Genomic DNA, 15,947 nt, shown 5'->3' with positions numbered 1-15,947 from the left:
CGCGATCATGACCTGAGCTGAAGTCAGACGCTTAACCGACTGAGCCACTCAGGTGCCCCAAGACACTTATTTTACAGCTAAAGACACCTGCAGATTGAAAGTGAGGGGATGGAGAAATATGCAAATGGATGTTAAATGAAAGCTGGAGTGCCAATACTTATATTGGACAAGCCAGACTTTAAAACTGACTGTAGTAAGATACAAAGAAGGGCACTATATAATAATAAAGGGGATAATCCAACAAAAAGATGCAATTGTAAATATTTATGCATCTAACATGGAAGTCCCAAATACATAAAACAAACATAAAGGAACTACTTGCTAATAACACAGTAATAGTAAGGGACTTAACACGCACTTACATCAATGGAAAGATCATCTAAACAGAAAAACAAGAAAACAAATGGCTTTGAATGACACACTGGTCCAAATGAACTTCACAGAACGTTCTATCCTAAAACAGCAAATGCACATTCGTTTCAAGTGCACATGGGACATTTTCCAGAATAGGTCACATATTAGGCCACAGAACAGGCTTCGACAAAATTAAGAAGATCAAAATCATACCATGCAAGTTTTCTGACCACAAAGCTATGAAACTAGAAGTCAACCACAAGAAAAAATCTGGAAAGCCCATAAATACATGGAGGTTAAACAGCTACTAAACAATGAATGGGTCAACCTGAAAATCAAAGACGAAATTTTCAAAAAGCATGGAAACAAATGAAAATAAAAACACAATGGTCCAAAATCTTTGGGATGCAGCAAAAGCAGTTAAAAAAAGGGGAAAAAAGAGGGAATTATATAGCAATACAGGCTTATCTGAAGAAGCAAGAAAAATCTCAAATAAACAACCTAACCTTATACATAAAGGAGCTAGAAAAGAACGACAGAAGAAGCCTAAAGCCAGCAGAAGGCAGGATATTTTAAATATTAGAGCAGAAATAAATGATATTGAATAAACAAACAAACAAACAATAGAACAGATCAATGAAACCAGGAACTGGTTCTTTGAAAAAGTGAATAAAATTGATGAACCTCTAGCCAGACTTATCAAAAAGAAAAGAGAAAGGACCCACATAAATAAAATCACAAATAGGAGAGATAACAACCTACACCACAGAAATACAAACAATTATAAGGTAACATTATGAAAAGTTATACACCAACAAATTGGACAACCTAGAAGAAATGGATAAATTCTTAGAAATTATCTACCAAAATGGAAACAGGAATAGAAAATTTGAACAGAACAACCAGCAAAGAAATGTAATCAGTAATCAAAAATCTCCCAAAAAAAACACAAGTCCAGGACTAGATGGTTTCACAGCAAATTCTACCAAACATTTAAAGAAGAATTAATATCTATCCTTCTCTAATGGTTCCAAAAAATAAAAAAAGAAAGAAAATTCCAACTTTATTCTATGAGGCCAGCATTACCCTGATACCAAAGTCAGATAAACATCACAAAAGAGAGGGAGAGAGAGAACTGCAGGCCAACATCCCTGATGAATATAGATGTAAAAATCAACAAAATAGTAGCAAACTGAATCCAACAATACATTAAGACAATCATTTACCAAGAAAAAGTGGGATTTATTCCTGGGTTTCAAGGGTGGTTCAATATGGACAAATCAATCAACATGATACACCACATTAATAAAAGAAAGGATAAGAATCATATGATTATTTCAATAGATACAGAGAAAGCATTTGATAAAATACAACATCCACTGATGACAAAGTAGATTTGGAGGGAATATACCTCAACATAATAAAGTCAGTATATGAAAAACCCAGAGCTAATATCATCCTAAATGCAGGAAAACTGAGAGCTTTTCCTCTACAGCAAGGGACCAGACAAGGATGTGTACTCTCACCACTTTTAATCAACATAGTACTGGAAGTCCTAGCACAGCCATCTGACAACAAAAAGAAAAAAAGGCATCCAAACTGGCAAGGAAGAGGTAAAAATTTCACTATTTGCAGATGACACGATGCTATTTATCGAAGACTAAAAGACTCAACTAAAATACTGCTAGAACTGATAAACAAATTTAGTAAAGTTGCAGACACCAAATTAACATGTAGAAATCTGTTGCATTTCGGTACACCAGTAATGAAGCAGCAGAAAGATAAAGTAAGGAATCATTTTCATTTATAATCGCACCAGAAACAGTAAGATACCTGGAAATAAACCTAACCAAAGAGATTAAAGATTTGTACTTTGAAAACTCCAAAACACAGATGAAAGAAAGTGAAGATGACACAAAGAAATGGAAAGACATTCTATGCTCATGGATTGGAAGGACGAATATTGTCAAAATGTCTATATTACCCAAAGCAATCTACACATTTAATGCAATCCCTACCAAAATACAAACAGCATTTGTCATGGAACTAGAACAAAGAATTCTAAAATATGCATGGAGCCATAAAAGACACTTTAATAGCCAAAGCCATCTTGAAAAGGAAAAGCAAAGCTGCAGGCTTCACAATTCCAGACTTGTATTGTTGTATTACAATGCTGTAGTGATCAAAACAGTATTGTACTGGCATATATATATATATATATATATATATATATATATATCCATAGATCAATGGAACAGAATAGAAAACCCAGAAACAAACCCACAAATATATGGTAAATTAATCTTCAACAAAGCAGGAAAGAATATACAATGGGGAAAAAACATAATCTCTTCAACAAATGGTGTTGGGAAAACTGGACAGCAACATGCAAAAAAAAATCAAACTGTGGACCATTATCTTTCACCACACACAAAAATAAACTCAAAACTTAAAGACCTAAATGTGAGACCTGAAACCATAACAGTCCTTGAAGAAAGCACAGGCAGTAATTTCCTTGACATTAGCCATAATAGCTTTTTTCTAGATAGGTCTTCTAAGGCAAGGGAAACAAAACCAAAAAATCATACTATTGGGGCTACATCAAAATAAAAATCTGCACAGTGAAGGAAATAATCAACAAAACTAAAAAGCAACGCACAGAATGAGAGAAGATATTTATTTGGAAATGATGTCTGATAAAGAATTAGTATCCAAAATATATAAAGAACTTATAAAACTCAAACCCAAAAAACAAATAATCCAATTAAAAATGGGTAGAAGACAAGAATGGACATTTTTTTCCAAAGAAAACATACAGATGTCCAACAGACACATGAAAAGATATTCATCATCACTTACCATCAGGGAAATGCAAATCAAAACTACAATGAGATCATTACCTCATACCTGCCAGAGTGGCTAACATCAACAATGCAAGAAACAACAGGTGTTGGCGAGGATGAGGATAAAGGGAAACTCTTCTTGCACTGTTGATAGGAATGCAAACTGGTGTAGCCAGTCTGGAAAACAGTATGGTGGTTTCTCAAAAAGGTAAAAATAGAATTACCCTTTAATCCAGCAATTGCACTAACTGGGTATTTACCCAAAGAACACAAAAATACTAATTCAAAGGGATACATATGCCCTGATGTTTATAGCAGCATTATCTACAATTGCCAAACAATGGAAATAGCTCAAGTATTCATGAACTGATGAATGGTTAAAGAAGTGATAGTATACACACACACGCACACACACACACACACACACACACACACACACACAATGGAATATTATTCACATTAAAAAGAATGAAATCTTGCCATTTGCAAAAACATGGATGAAGCTAGAGAGTATTATGCTGAACAAAATAAGTCAGAGAAAGAGAAATACCACATGATTTCACTCATATGTGGAATTTAAGAAACAAAAGAGCAAAGGGAAAAACAAAAGAGAGAGGCAAACCAAGAGACAGAATCTTATTATAGAGAACAAAATGATGGTTGCCAGAGGGGAGGTGGGCAGGGGACTGATTAAATAGGTGATGGAGAGTAAGGAATGAACTTGTGATGAGCACCGGATGACACATGGAAGTATTGAATCATTGTTTTGTACACCTGGACCTAATAGTACATTGTATGTTAACTAACTGGATTTTAAATAAATATTTAAAAAGGTACAGCTTATGTTTTTCTTTTTCTTTCTTATCATGTTTTTGGTGCAAAGTCTAAGATCTTTTAGCCTAGCCCTAGACCATGAAGTTTTTCCTGTATGTTTTTTCTAAAAATCTTATTCTGTTACATTTTACCTTTAAGTCCACAATTCATTTTGAGTAAGTTTTTAGATGAAATGTGAGATTTAGGTTAATTAACTAATTTAGCCTATGAATGTTCAATTATATCAGCATCATTTGTTGAAAAGACCCTTCTTGCTCATTGAATTGCTTTTGCATTTTTGTCAAAAATCATATGAGCACATTAATGTGGATCTATTCTTGATTTTATATTCTGTTATTGTTTCGTTGATCTTTGTATCTATCCCTTTGCCAAATATTCCTTTGCCATTTTGACTAATGTACCTATATTGTAAACCACAATATTGAGTGCAGGGATTCCCATCACTTCATTCTTCCATTTCAAGATTGTTTTAATCATTCTAAAGTTTGTGCATTTTCATACAGATTTTAGAATAAGCTTGTCTATTTCTACAAAACTGAATAATGTATTTTTATTTCTAACCTGTATTATATGCATTGGTGAGGGGAGGGCGTGTAGGTTTTTCATTTCCATGTAGCTGCTTTAAACTGATAATCGAGTTTTTCTTTGAATTAAAATATTTTCATATATCGTTTATTCCTACTTCTTTCTCACAATTAATGTTTTTGAAGCTTTGTCTAAAGTAATGAAATTTAAGCGAATATTTTGGAGATGGCAGTTAACTTCTGCATATCATCTTTGTCATTATGAATGTTAGAACCGGTTTCGTTTCCATGTTCTGTTTTTCAAATTTCTATTACTCATTTAATCTCATTTGTTCCCTCTTCCTATATCTTCTTGAGATTACTTGAAAATGATAAAGTGAATAAAGAGGAAATAATAGCAGTAAAGGTAATTAATAACAATAATAATAATAATAATAATAATAATAATAATATAAATCACAGACTTTTAAAAGTTGTACAGGCACCAAGCCTATTGTTTCAAATGTATTACATAAGGGGCTCCTGGGTGGCTCTGTCAGTTAAACGCCTGACTTCGGCTCAGGTCATGATTTCACGGTTCTTGAGTTCGAGCCCTCCATCAGGCTCTGTGCTGACAGCTCAGAGCCTGGAGCCTGCTTCAGATTCTGTGTTTCCCTCTGTCTCTTCCCCTCCCCCACTTGCGCTCTCTCTCTCTCTCTCTCTCAAAAGTAAATAGACATTAAAAAATTTTATGTATTACTTAATAATCTTATGAGGTAAATATCATTCTCTATATTAAGATTTTTATTATATCTCAATAACAAATTAAATCCAACTCCCACTGGCTTACTACACAGATTTTTATCTCTTGCTTATAGTACATGTCCAGTTTGAGTCAGAGGGTAAAAAGCTCTGCCATACATGACTCAGGGGCCCTGACCATGGGAGACTTTGCTATCTCGTGCTACACTATCTTAAACAGGGGAACTCCTTAGTTGCCAAAATAGCTTATGTTTATAACCAATTGGTAAGGATGAGCTAAATGGTCCTACTCTATTTTAGGAGTGGAAAAAATAATCTACTACCAAAACAAAAGAAAAGCTGGCAAGGATAAACACTAGATGTCTCTACATGCTCTATTTTACAATTTAGAAATGAGTTTTAGCAAGACTAGGTAATTTTCCAAATTCTACATATCCACTATGCAGTCTACATGGCCAGTAAATTTAGAGTTTTAGTAAATTGAACTACTGGGATTTGAACATGAGTCTGTCTGCACTTAAGATGTGACTACTTAATAGGATTTAGGGACAATTATATCAATATCAGAATCAAAAAAGACCACAGGTTTAGTTTTTAATAAGTGCTTTCAGGCAAAAATTTTCATTATATTCTTAATGTAATGTGGCTAAAGCAACATTTTCTTCTGGAAATAATGCCCTCATTCTAAAATATACTTTATGGAAGATAACTTATGGTTATAGCTTGCATATTCATGCATTCAATTTGTTTATTCAACAAATATCTAGTGAGCTCCAAATATATCTCAGTCAAATTTCTAGGATCTGGGAGCATTGCAGTGAACAAAACTAAAGTCTTTCCATCATATATATATATATATATATATATATATATATATATATATATATATATATTTTCCATCATATATATATATATATATATATATATATATATATATATATGATGGAATGTGTATACATACACATACACACCTATATACTGCTGGAGGAGACAGACAATAAATAACTAAATTGAATATAGAATGTTAGAGAAAGCTAAAGACAAAAAAGAAATCAGGGAAAATGGATGAGAATTTTAGGGGTCAATGTGTCCAGAGGTAGTCTGCATTTCCCAGGCTGCATGTCAAATTGCTGAGCAAAGCAATTAGCATTTCATGTTTTTCTCCCAGGTCTACAGGCAGGAATGTGGTTGTCTAGAGTCAATGCCATGGCACAGTCATGCGATGAAACCTTCCCCTAGTAAAGAAAATTCCTAAAGATGCTTGTGTTCACTAAAACTATATTCATATCATCATAGAAATATTTATTAAAGTTTTAGTCTCCAGCAGTAACAGATTAGTAAAAAGAATGTGTCAATTCGGTTTGTATTTTACTACAAAACTTTATTGTTGAGCAGTAAACTGTTCATATTGGTGTCACTTAGGATTGTACAGCAAAATGTCAAGAAGACAATGATTTATGTTAATCATATAAAGCTCACCTATCAATAACAGTTGAACCCATCATTACCCAGGGGTTAATGCCACAGATTGCATTTCTTTCCTAAAAGGTGATGATTCAGCAATGATTGCCTTTTGACGAAAATGAACTTTATTAAAAAAGGGGAATAGTTTCCTAGAAGCCCTGAGATTCTTCCTTTTCTGTGTGTGCTTTTCTTTGGAATGAATAATAATGTTATTTTTCTTTCTAGAATGGATATTAACTTTTCCCTTTTCTAAATTTTCTAAATTTAACTGTGGTATAAACTTCCATGCATACAATTTTAAATGATAACATGGATCTGTAGATATAGGTGAAATTCAGGAAAACGCTTTCATGATATATTATGTCCTGGGGGCTCCTCTCAGGTTAAAAACAAAGACTATGACTAACACTGCATGAGATTACAGTCCATTAACCACCATTAAAATTAGACATGTCTACTGACTCCGTATTATGAAAAATGAGGAAATCAATGTACTTACACTTACTCCTACATCCATTCTCCTAAACTATTGATTTTGTTATATTTTTTATTTGAATAAGGTTTATAATTTCCACATTCTGCTTTGTAACCAGAGTTCCCAGAGTTGTTTAGTTACAGTTTTACGTGTAAATCAATTTGATGCTCATCCCCAATCCATTTACTACTGATTCCCTTCCTGAGTTCTTTGTTCTATATTTGCTCTGAGTTGACTGGATTTCACCTTCAAATGCGTTTTTCCTTTCAAGAAGAGCTCATGGGTCCTATGTTCCTGCGTTGTATGTGCTTGAAAATGAATATCTATTTCCTTAATACTTTTAGGAAAAAAAAATAGGAATAAAAATTCTTTTTGCATTTTCTTTTCCTTAAAACTCTGCTGACATTGGAAGTTCAGTGGAACACTCTAAGGTACCTGATTTTTCCTTCTTGTAAAAATTATATTTTTCTGACTCCACTACAGTAAGTATGTGTTCTGCAATTAGTAATTCTTTATCACTTTTTCCTCTTTTAATATGAAAATTCAACACTTTATTTCAGAAAGCTTATTTTTCATGTTATGTATCTGAAGATAATTTTCCATTAAATTTTTCATATCTTCCATTAAAAAGTGTATTCTCTAGAACACCAATTATGTGCATATGTATGGACCATTCTGTTCCAGAAGAATAATGTTTCTAATTCTTTGTTTCTTTTTTTCTTTTCTTTTCTTTTCTTTTCTTTTCTTTTCTTTTCTTTTCTTTTCTTTTCTTTTCTTTTTGAATCTCAGGAGTGCACAAAGTAAGCATGATCCATAAAAGGTCCTCATCTTGATCATTACTTGGCCTACTTTTCTTATTTATTAATTGCTTTGGACATTTTCCCAAAGACATACAAATGGCCAACAAGCATATGAAAATATGCTCAACATTACTATCATCAGGACAATCCACCTTCAAACCATGATGAGGTATCACCTCACTGCTGTTAGAATGGTTATTATTAAAAAAAAGAGAGAGATACTGACAAAGATGTGAATGAAAAAGAATCCTAGTATAGTGTTGGTGGGAATGTAAATTTGTACAGCCATTATGGAAAACACTATAGAAGTTCCACGAAAAAATTAAAAATAGAACCACCATATGATCTAGCAATTTCCACTTCTGGGTATTTATCTGAAGGAAATGAAATCAGTGTGTTGAAGAGACATCTACACTCCCACATTCACTGCAGCATCACTGCAGCATTACTGACTAGTGCCAAGGTATGAAAACAACCCAAATGTCCACTGACAGACGAATGGATGAAAAAAAGGTGATATATATCTATGTGTGTGTGCGTGTTTGTGTGTATACACCCATATATATACACATATGTGGCATATATACAAAGGATTATTATTCTATCATAAAAAAGAAGGAGATTCTGCCATTTGGGAAAACATGGATGAACCTGGAGAACATCATACTAATTGAAAGAAGCCAGACACAGAAAGACAAATACTGCACATGGAATCTAAAAAGTCAAACTCATCGGAAGTGGGGGCTGGGATGGTGGTGGCTGGGGGCTGGTGGTCGGGGAAACGCAGAGATGTTGGTCGAAAGGTACACACTTTTAGTTATAAGATGAATAAGTTCTGGGGATCTCATATAAAGCGTTGTGGCTATAATTAACAATATTGTATTGTACACTTGCAATTTGCTGCGTGTAGATCTTAAGTGTTCTCATCTCACACACAAAAAAGGTAACTGTGAAAAGGCGAATGTGTTCATTAAATTGATTATGGTAATCATTTCACAATGCATGCATGTGTTAGCTCATTACATTCTATGTCTTAAATATAGACAATTCTTAGCAATTACACTTCAATAAAGCAGAGAAAACTTAAGAAAATAAAGTTTGGAAAAAGGTAGTTTGCCTAAGTTATAGAATTCTATGTCGTAAGAATTGAAAATGGGACCAGATCATCTTTCATTATCATATTTAAGGACTTACCACATATACTAATCACTGCCACATTTGTAGATTTAAAGTAGCTTATATAAAATAATACCTTTCATTTCACATGGAAGAAGAGAAGTATAGTTAAGGCCCATTAGGCAATATGGGTTTGTTGTAAAGATAAATTGGGGAGTATATATATATTGGGAATGATCTCCAAGAGGCCTCAAATTGTCCTGGGATTCCTTTCAGGATGTAGCAATAGCCTTCGCTGCGGATCTGTTGCTTATTCAACATGTGAACTCTTGTATTGAGCTTTTTTTTTTTTTAATTTTGTTTTCTCTATGGTGTTCTTACCTCTTTTTTGTGCCAAATCCTGCTTTTGCCATCAACTTCAACTTTTACCTACTGTTTCTCTTATTTCCTGTAGTGCTCTTTGTATCTCCTGTAAAGCTGTTTAATCATCTTTCAACATGAGGTGCTTTTCCTGTGCAGTTTTGTGCAGAGTTCATGTCATACAGTCTAATTTGTGCAGACTGTACAGATGCTTGTCATCATTAGGGAGACCTATCAGTGGGTGCGATCAGATAACATAAAGCTGATAGCTCGCACGGTGGGATCCTTAGTCACCACTTTCTCCATAGAGACCAGGGATGAGGCAGCTTTAGAATCTCACAGATCCCTCTACAAAGGTTATTTTACACACCACATAAATTGTCCTCCAAAATATTTGAAAGTCAAGCCCTTATACATTTGCCTTTTTTTTTTTTTTTGACATTTAAGACCTTTGTTTACAGATGCTTGCTGTTTGTTGACCTTGTTGAAAAAAAAAAAGTTTTGCCTTTTTAATCTTTTTCTGACATCCTATTTCTGCAAATAACGACAGGGGGCAGCAAACCCTCTTGAGAGAGGAAACAAGCATCAGCGGGCTGAATCTGTCAGCGGTTTATGGGCTTTCCCCTATTGTCTGACATTTTCCTTCTTCTCTCCTTATTTTTAAAAATAAAGCTTGAACCTTCAAAATGATCCAGTTTCTCCCGTTCTGTACATGCTTCCTTTCATGTATGTAATATTAAAAATGAAATGCCTGTTTTCTACAGAGGAGAGGTGAGAATTTACAAATTTGGATTGAAATTTGATCAGGATTGAAAAAGTATAAGATAATTTAGAAAATTTTCTGTTAAATGATCTTTAGTTTAGAAGGCAGCTTTGAATCAGAGCTTCAACCACTCTGAATTATAATGCTTGGATAAAGTATGATATAGAGTCATGATCTAGATTTCCAGAGGAATATTTTAAATAAATTTAAGATAGAAAAGACATTTTGGTTAAAATTTAAAAACGGAAACTAGTTAATATTTCATTTTCCCTTTAGCACAATTTGGTATCTGCCACAGATTTTATTATTTTGTAAAAGGAGAAAGAAGAGTGAGAGCAAGAAAGAGAAAAAGAGAAAGAGAAGGAAAAAAAAAAACTAATTTCTGGTAAATACTTAAAAATCACAGAATTGCTAATGTTATTTCACAACATAGACTTTGATATTAACAGCATTAAAAAGGAATCCAGAGAGATATTTCATATTGACAGAATATAAAATCCAACCGGAAAGTACAAGAGTCATGAATGTTTACACACATTATAAGTTTGAAAAATCTGAAATAGAAACTGATGGAAATAGGAGAATATGAAAACAAAATGATCAAATTGGGAAACTTAAAGTATTCTCTGGTCACTGGATAGACCAAGTAGAGAAGACTTTTAGGTAAGGATACCGTGGATTTGAATCCTTTGATTAAGAAGCTTGAGCATTCATGAGAACAAATAATCAAGAGAGATTGCATATTATTAAAAAAAAAAAAAAGATGAACAATCACAGAAATTGGCCCTGTGTTAAGTCATAAAGACCTGATTAAGTTCTCAAGAAAAAAATGACACAATCATTACTCTCTGACTACTTAAAGTCAGTTTAAAATCAACAACAAATAAATAATTTTTAAAAAGCCTATGCATTAAATTTTAAATGCATTTTTAAAAATACGGTTTCATAGAGTTTTTCAAATTCAAAACTCTGAGCTATACAGTGATAAGACTACAAGTTAAGAACTATGGATGGGGTATCTGGGTGGCTCAGTAGGTTGAACATCCAACTCTTGATTTCAGCGTAAGTCATTATCTCAGGGTGGTAGGACTGAGCCCCACATTGGGCCCCCAGCTGAATGTGAAGCCTGCTTGGGATTTTCTCTCTTTCTCTCTCCCTCTACCTCTCCCCCCATTCTCTTCTCAAATAAAAGGAACAACTGTGGAATGTGATCAAACTGATACCGAGAAGAAATTGTAGAGCTTTTCAAAATTTTAAAAAATATTTATTTATTTTTGAGAGAGAGAGAGAGAGATGCTGAGTGCCAGCAGGGGAGGGGCAGAGAGAGGAGACACAGAATATGAAGCAGGCTCCTGCCTCTTGCCTGCTCTGTCAGCACAGAGTCCAACGCAGGGCTCAAACCCACGACCCATGAGATCATGACCTGAACAGAAGTCGGACGCTTAACCGACTGAGCCACCCAGGTGCCCCAAGAAATTGTAGAGTTTTAAATAAATTTTTTGAAAAGAAAAAGGGATGAGGGTAGATAAGTTCCACTGACCAAATAAAAACATGAAAATAAATCCTAAGAATGTAAATAAAACTCAGAAGATATTTAAAAAGTATTCCAAGTTTGATGTGTAGTTATGAAAAATGACTCAGTTATCTTAAAGGGAAGTTTCTACCAAACTTTCAAGTAAAATTAATTCCAATGTTATTTACTTCTCTAGATGACAAAAAAGGTACAATTTTCTCAGTCTTATATGTGATGCTGGCATATCTGTAACCCCCAAACTGAGCCAAGAACAAAATTAATAATAATAATTAATAATAATAATAATAATAATAATAATATGTGGTCCATGCTTAACTCTAAGTAAAGATGCAAATTCTTATGCATTTAAAGAATAATAAATAATAAAAAAAATAAACAAAATAAAGTTTGTCCCATTAATCATTTCCTTCTCACTCCCTGAAATTACCTACCCTTTATTAGCTATTAAAACATTTTGCCCAGTTTCTATGCCATCTACTCAGTGACTCCTTCTCACTCATTATTCATGCAATCCATACACATGTTTACTATCATAGCACTTGGTTTACCCCTAAACGGTAAGTGGGGGAACTTACCATTATTTATTATACTTTAGATGATATCTTTGTCTTCCTGCACACTTGTAGTCTACTTGAATATAAAGATATATTTGTATGCTTTTCTATCACTTCAAATGTCCAGGGTAGGGTCTTGTATATAGTAGATGCTTAAGTAGTCCTTTTTGAGTTTAACTGAATTTAAATTTTGCTAAAGACAATATGAGAAAAAGAAGTCACAGAAAAGAAAAAAAGATGGTAACAGTGCATACGGTAAGTTTCCTAAGGACATGGGACATACGCGTGCATCCTCGGTGCCTAAAACTTCATAAATGTCCAAATGAGGAAGTATTATGTAGGAGTGAATGCAAAATTATTTTTTCCCTTTGGTCATTGCTCATAAAGCATGAAGCACAACTGATAACATTGTATCTTTGTGTATGTATTTTATTAGAAGAGGTTTTTCCCATGGTTCTCTAATGGTGTTGAAATGGAGATACTGGAACTCGTGAAAATGGCTGGAAAACAAGATCTATTTCCTTCATTTCTGAATGCCATAATGGCTGAGGCCCACTAAACAAAAGCGGGTAGAATTCAGGCACACAACCCACTTGTCATTACTTGATTCCCACAAAGAACATGACCTTTGCTTTTAGTCCCAATCTTGGGAAGTATTTCTTTCAATGTGTTATAATATTGTGTACTTTTTAAAAATCAATAGACTTTATTTTTTGAGAAGTTTTATATTTACAGAGAAATTAAACAGAAAGTAAAGAGAGTGTCCACAGACCCCCTCTCCCCCACACCCTAGTAGTTTCCTATTATTAACATCTTGCATTAGTGTAACATATTTGTGACAACTGAAGGGCCGATATTGACACCTTAGTATGTCCACAGTTTACATTAGGATTCACTTTTTGTGTTGTGCATTTTGTAAGTTTTTACAAATGCACCATGACATGTGTCCAAACTCACAGAGTAGTTTCACTGTCCTAAAAACTCCCCGTTTTCAATGTATTAATACCTCTCTCTCTCTCTCCCTGAATCCCTGAAAACCAACTGATTTGTTTTTTTCTGACTGTTTCCATAGTTGTACCTTTTCCAGAATGTCATATATCTGGAATCGTTTAGTACGTAGCCTTTCTGATTGGCCTCTTTCTAGCTGTATGCATTTACTGTTCCTGTGTGTTCTTTCATAGTTCATTTCTTTTTGCTGCTAAACAATATCCTGTTACCTGGATGCACCACAGCTCGTTTATCCGTTTACCTGTTGAAGGACATCCTGGTTGCTTTCAAATTTTGGTAAAATATGAATAAAATGGCTGTAAAATATCAGTGTGGTTTTTGCACGGACATAAGTTTTCAACCAATTTGGGTAAATACCAAGTAGCACAACTGCTGGATTATAGGTAAGATGATGTTTATTTCCCTAAGAAAGCATCAATCGGTCTTCCAAAGTGGCTGTTTCATTTTTTTCTTTCCCAGGAGCAATGAATGCAAGTTCCTGTTGTTCCCTGTCCCTATCACCATTTGGTATTATCAAGACTTCAGGTGTTAGCTATTCTAATAGATGTGTCGTAGTATTTTATTACTGTTTTAATATGCAATTTCCTAAAGATACAGGATATGGAGGATCTTTTAATATGCTTATTTGCCATCTGTATATTTGCTTTGGTAAGGTGTCTGTTCAAATCTTTTGTTCACTTATAAATTGGGTTGTTTGTTTTCCTATTGTTGGTTTTTAAGAATTCTTTGTATAGTTTGGATACTAGTCCTTTATTATATGTGTATTTTGTAAACATTTTCTTCCAGGCTATGGCTTGTCTTTTCATTCTCTTAACTGACATTTGCAAAGTGGAACTGTGTATCTAAAACAAAAGTTGTTAAGACTTAACTTTTTAGACCAGTTTTAGGTTCACAGCAACATTTCAGGAAGGTATGGAGATTTCCCATGTACCTTTGGAACTATGTAGTTTTAAATAATATAATTTACAGGCAAATAGGGTCTAGACCCAAGGTCATCTCATAGGGATGTGATGAGGTCCACCAAGTCACTATGGTGCTAGTCTACAGAAGTTATGACCCCACGCTAATGGCTGTGCATGTCTGTTTTTCTCTTATTCCCATTTTCCCTTGTCAGCAAAAGAAACTAATTAGGGTGTTACTCTAGAACTGGCTTCAAGCCTAAGTTTGTTAGAGATTTTTGCTTGCAATTTTACTGTTTCCCTTTTCTTTTTGGATCAACTCTGAACTTTTTATGTTCGTTAACTCTAGGTGTGACTGGAAGCAGAAAAAATCTATAGAGAAAGACCCATTAATTTGCTTACTATTTTGCCATCAGCAGAAAATGTCGTGTCACGAGGCAAACTTGAAAACCCATATTATGTTAAGGGAGGATGCTTACTGAGGTGTATCAATGTAATTGCACCTACACCTTATCAAAGAAACCAAAGATTAAACCATCTAACTCTTAAGTATTAAAAACATGCAAAATTGAGCCAGTAACATAAACTAGTCCCTTCTAGCCGAATGCATTTGATTTCAAAGTGTATAAAATGTTTTCACACTCTGAAATCATTTTCAGATATTATATTCAACAATTTCCTGAAATGGTTAGCAGTTCCTTTAAAGCGATAATCACCAGCCCTTGAGCTGTATGGCATAAAAAATATGTATATACAAGGACTATTTCAAAGGGCAGAATACAAATAGATCTGGTTGTGCCCGACACACCATCAAACAACTGCTTTTCCTTAATACGTATTCTTTCACTGGGGAAAGACATACAACTATAGTCCATTCTATTCTATATTTTAGGTGACTCACTCCAATTTTAACTGAAAGCTTCTGAAATAAATAATACATTTAAGGGCAATTATAGAAGTAAATATGTATTTGTACCATTTAATTTTAGTTACAATATGCTGAACTTTCTGTTTCGAAATGTCATGAAATGGAATGCTTCTTTTGATACACACAGTAACTAAACTCTATTTTTTAGTGCGAAGGTAGCAAAATCTCCTGAAGTTTCCAGGAAAATATATAGCTGCACGAGTAGAAAATGTTCCTAACATGCGGTTTTGTCACTAACTGGTTTCTTCTTGTGTTTCTACATCTGCATCTACCCTTTACGATTACATAATTTTCCCATACCTTGTTACTCCTACAAGAACATATAGCTGTGTCTTTCATGGGAATGCTGCCCCAAAGTTCCAGGCACTAATCATGGTGGTTAGGAAATGCCATTTGGACAAAGATGTGTTTCAGCCCTCGTAGGCGTTTGCGAGGGCTGCTGTAAGCACCACAGACTGGATGGCTTAAATGACACGCATCTACTTTTTCACCGCTGTGGAGGCCAGAAGTCTGAGATCAACGCGTCGGGAAGGTTTAGTTCCTTCTAAGAGCCATGAGATAAGGTCTCTTCAGCCCTCTCTCCTTGGTTTGTAGACGGCCGTCTTGTCTTTGTGTCTTCACACCATCATCTTCCTTCTGTCTGTATATCTTTGTCTAAATACTATTCTTATAAGGACACCAGTTAAATTGGGTTAGAAACCATCCTGGTGACCTCATGTTAGCTTAATTATCTCTGCAAAGAACTTGTCT

The 15,947-nt window shown here is 34.2% G+C and overlaps 1 long non-coding RNA gene across 2 annotated transcripts in view; it reads left to right on the top strand.

Annotated features, from left to right (window-relative positions):
* Nucleotides 1-15,947, top strand: part of LOC122202976 — a 34,323-nt gene that overhangs the window by 5,634 nt on the left and 12,742 nt on the right. Inside the window, exon 2 of one of the 2 annotated variants that reach the window (XR_006195000.1) lies at nucleotides 13,544-13,753. The exons of the other annotated variant lie outside the window; for it this stretch is intronic. This is a non-coding gene — a long non-coding RNA (uncharacterized LOC122202976). The remainder of the gene's footprint in view (nucleotides 1-13,543; nucleotides 13,754-15,947) is intronic. 2 annotated transcript variants of the gene reach the window in all.

Source organism: Panthera leo, chromosome D3 (genome assembly GCF_018350215.1).
Source record: "Panthera leo isolate Ple1 chromosome D3, P.leo_Ple1_pat1.1, whole genome shotgun sequence".
In the NCBI taxonomy this organism is placed as follows: domain Eukaryota; kingdom Metazoa; phylum Chordata; class Mammalia; order Carnivora; family Felidae; genus Panthera; species Panthera leo.
The sequence above is the reverse complement of the archived record's forward strand: the minus strand, read 5'-3'. Positions and strand labels throughout refer to the sequence as shown.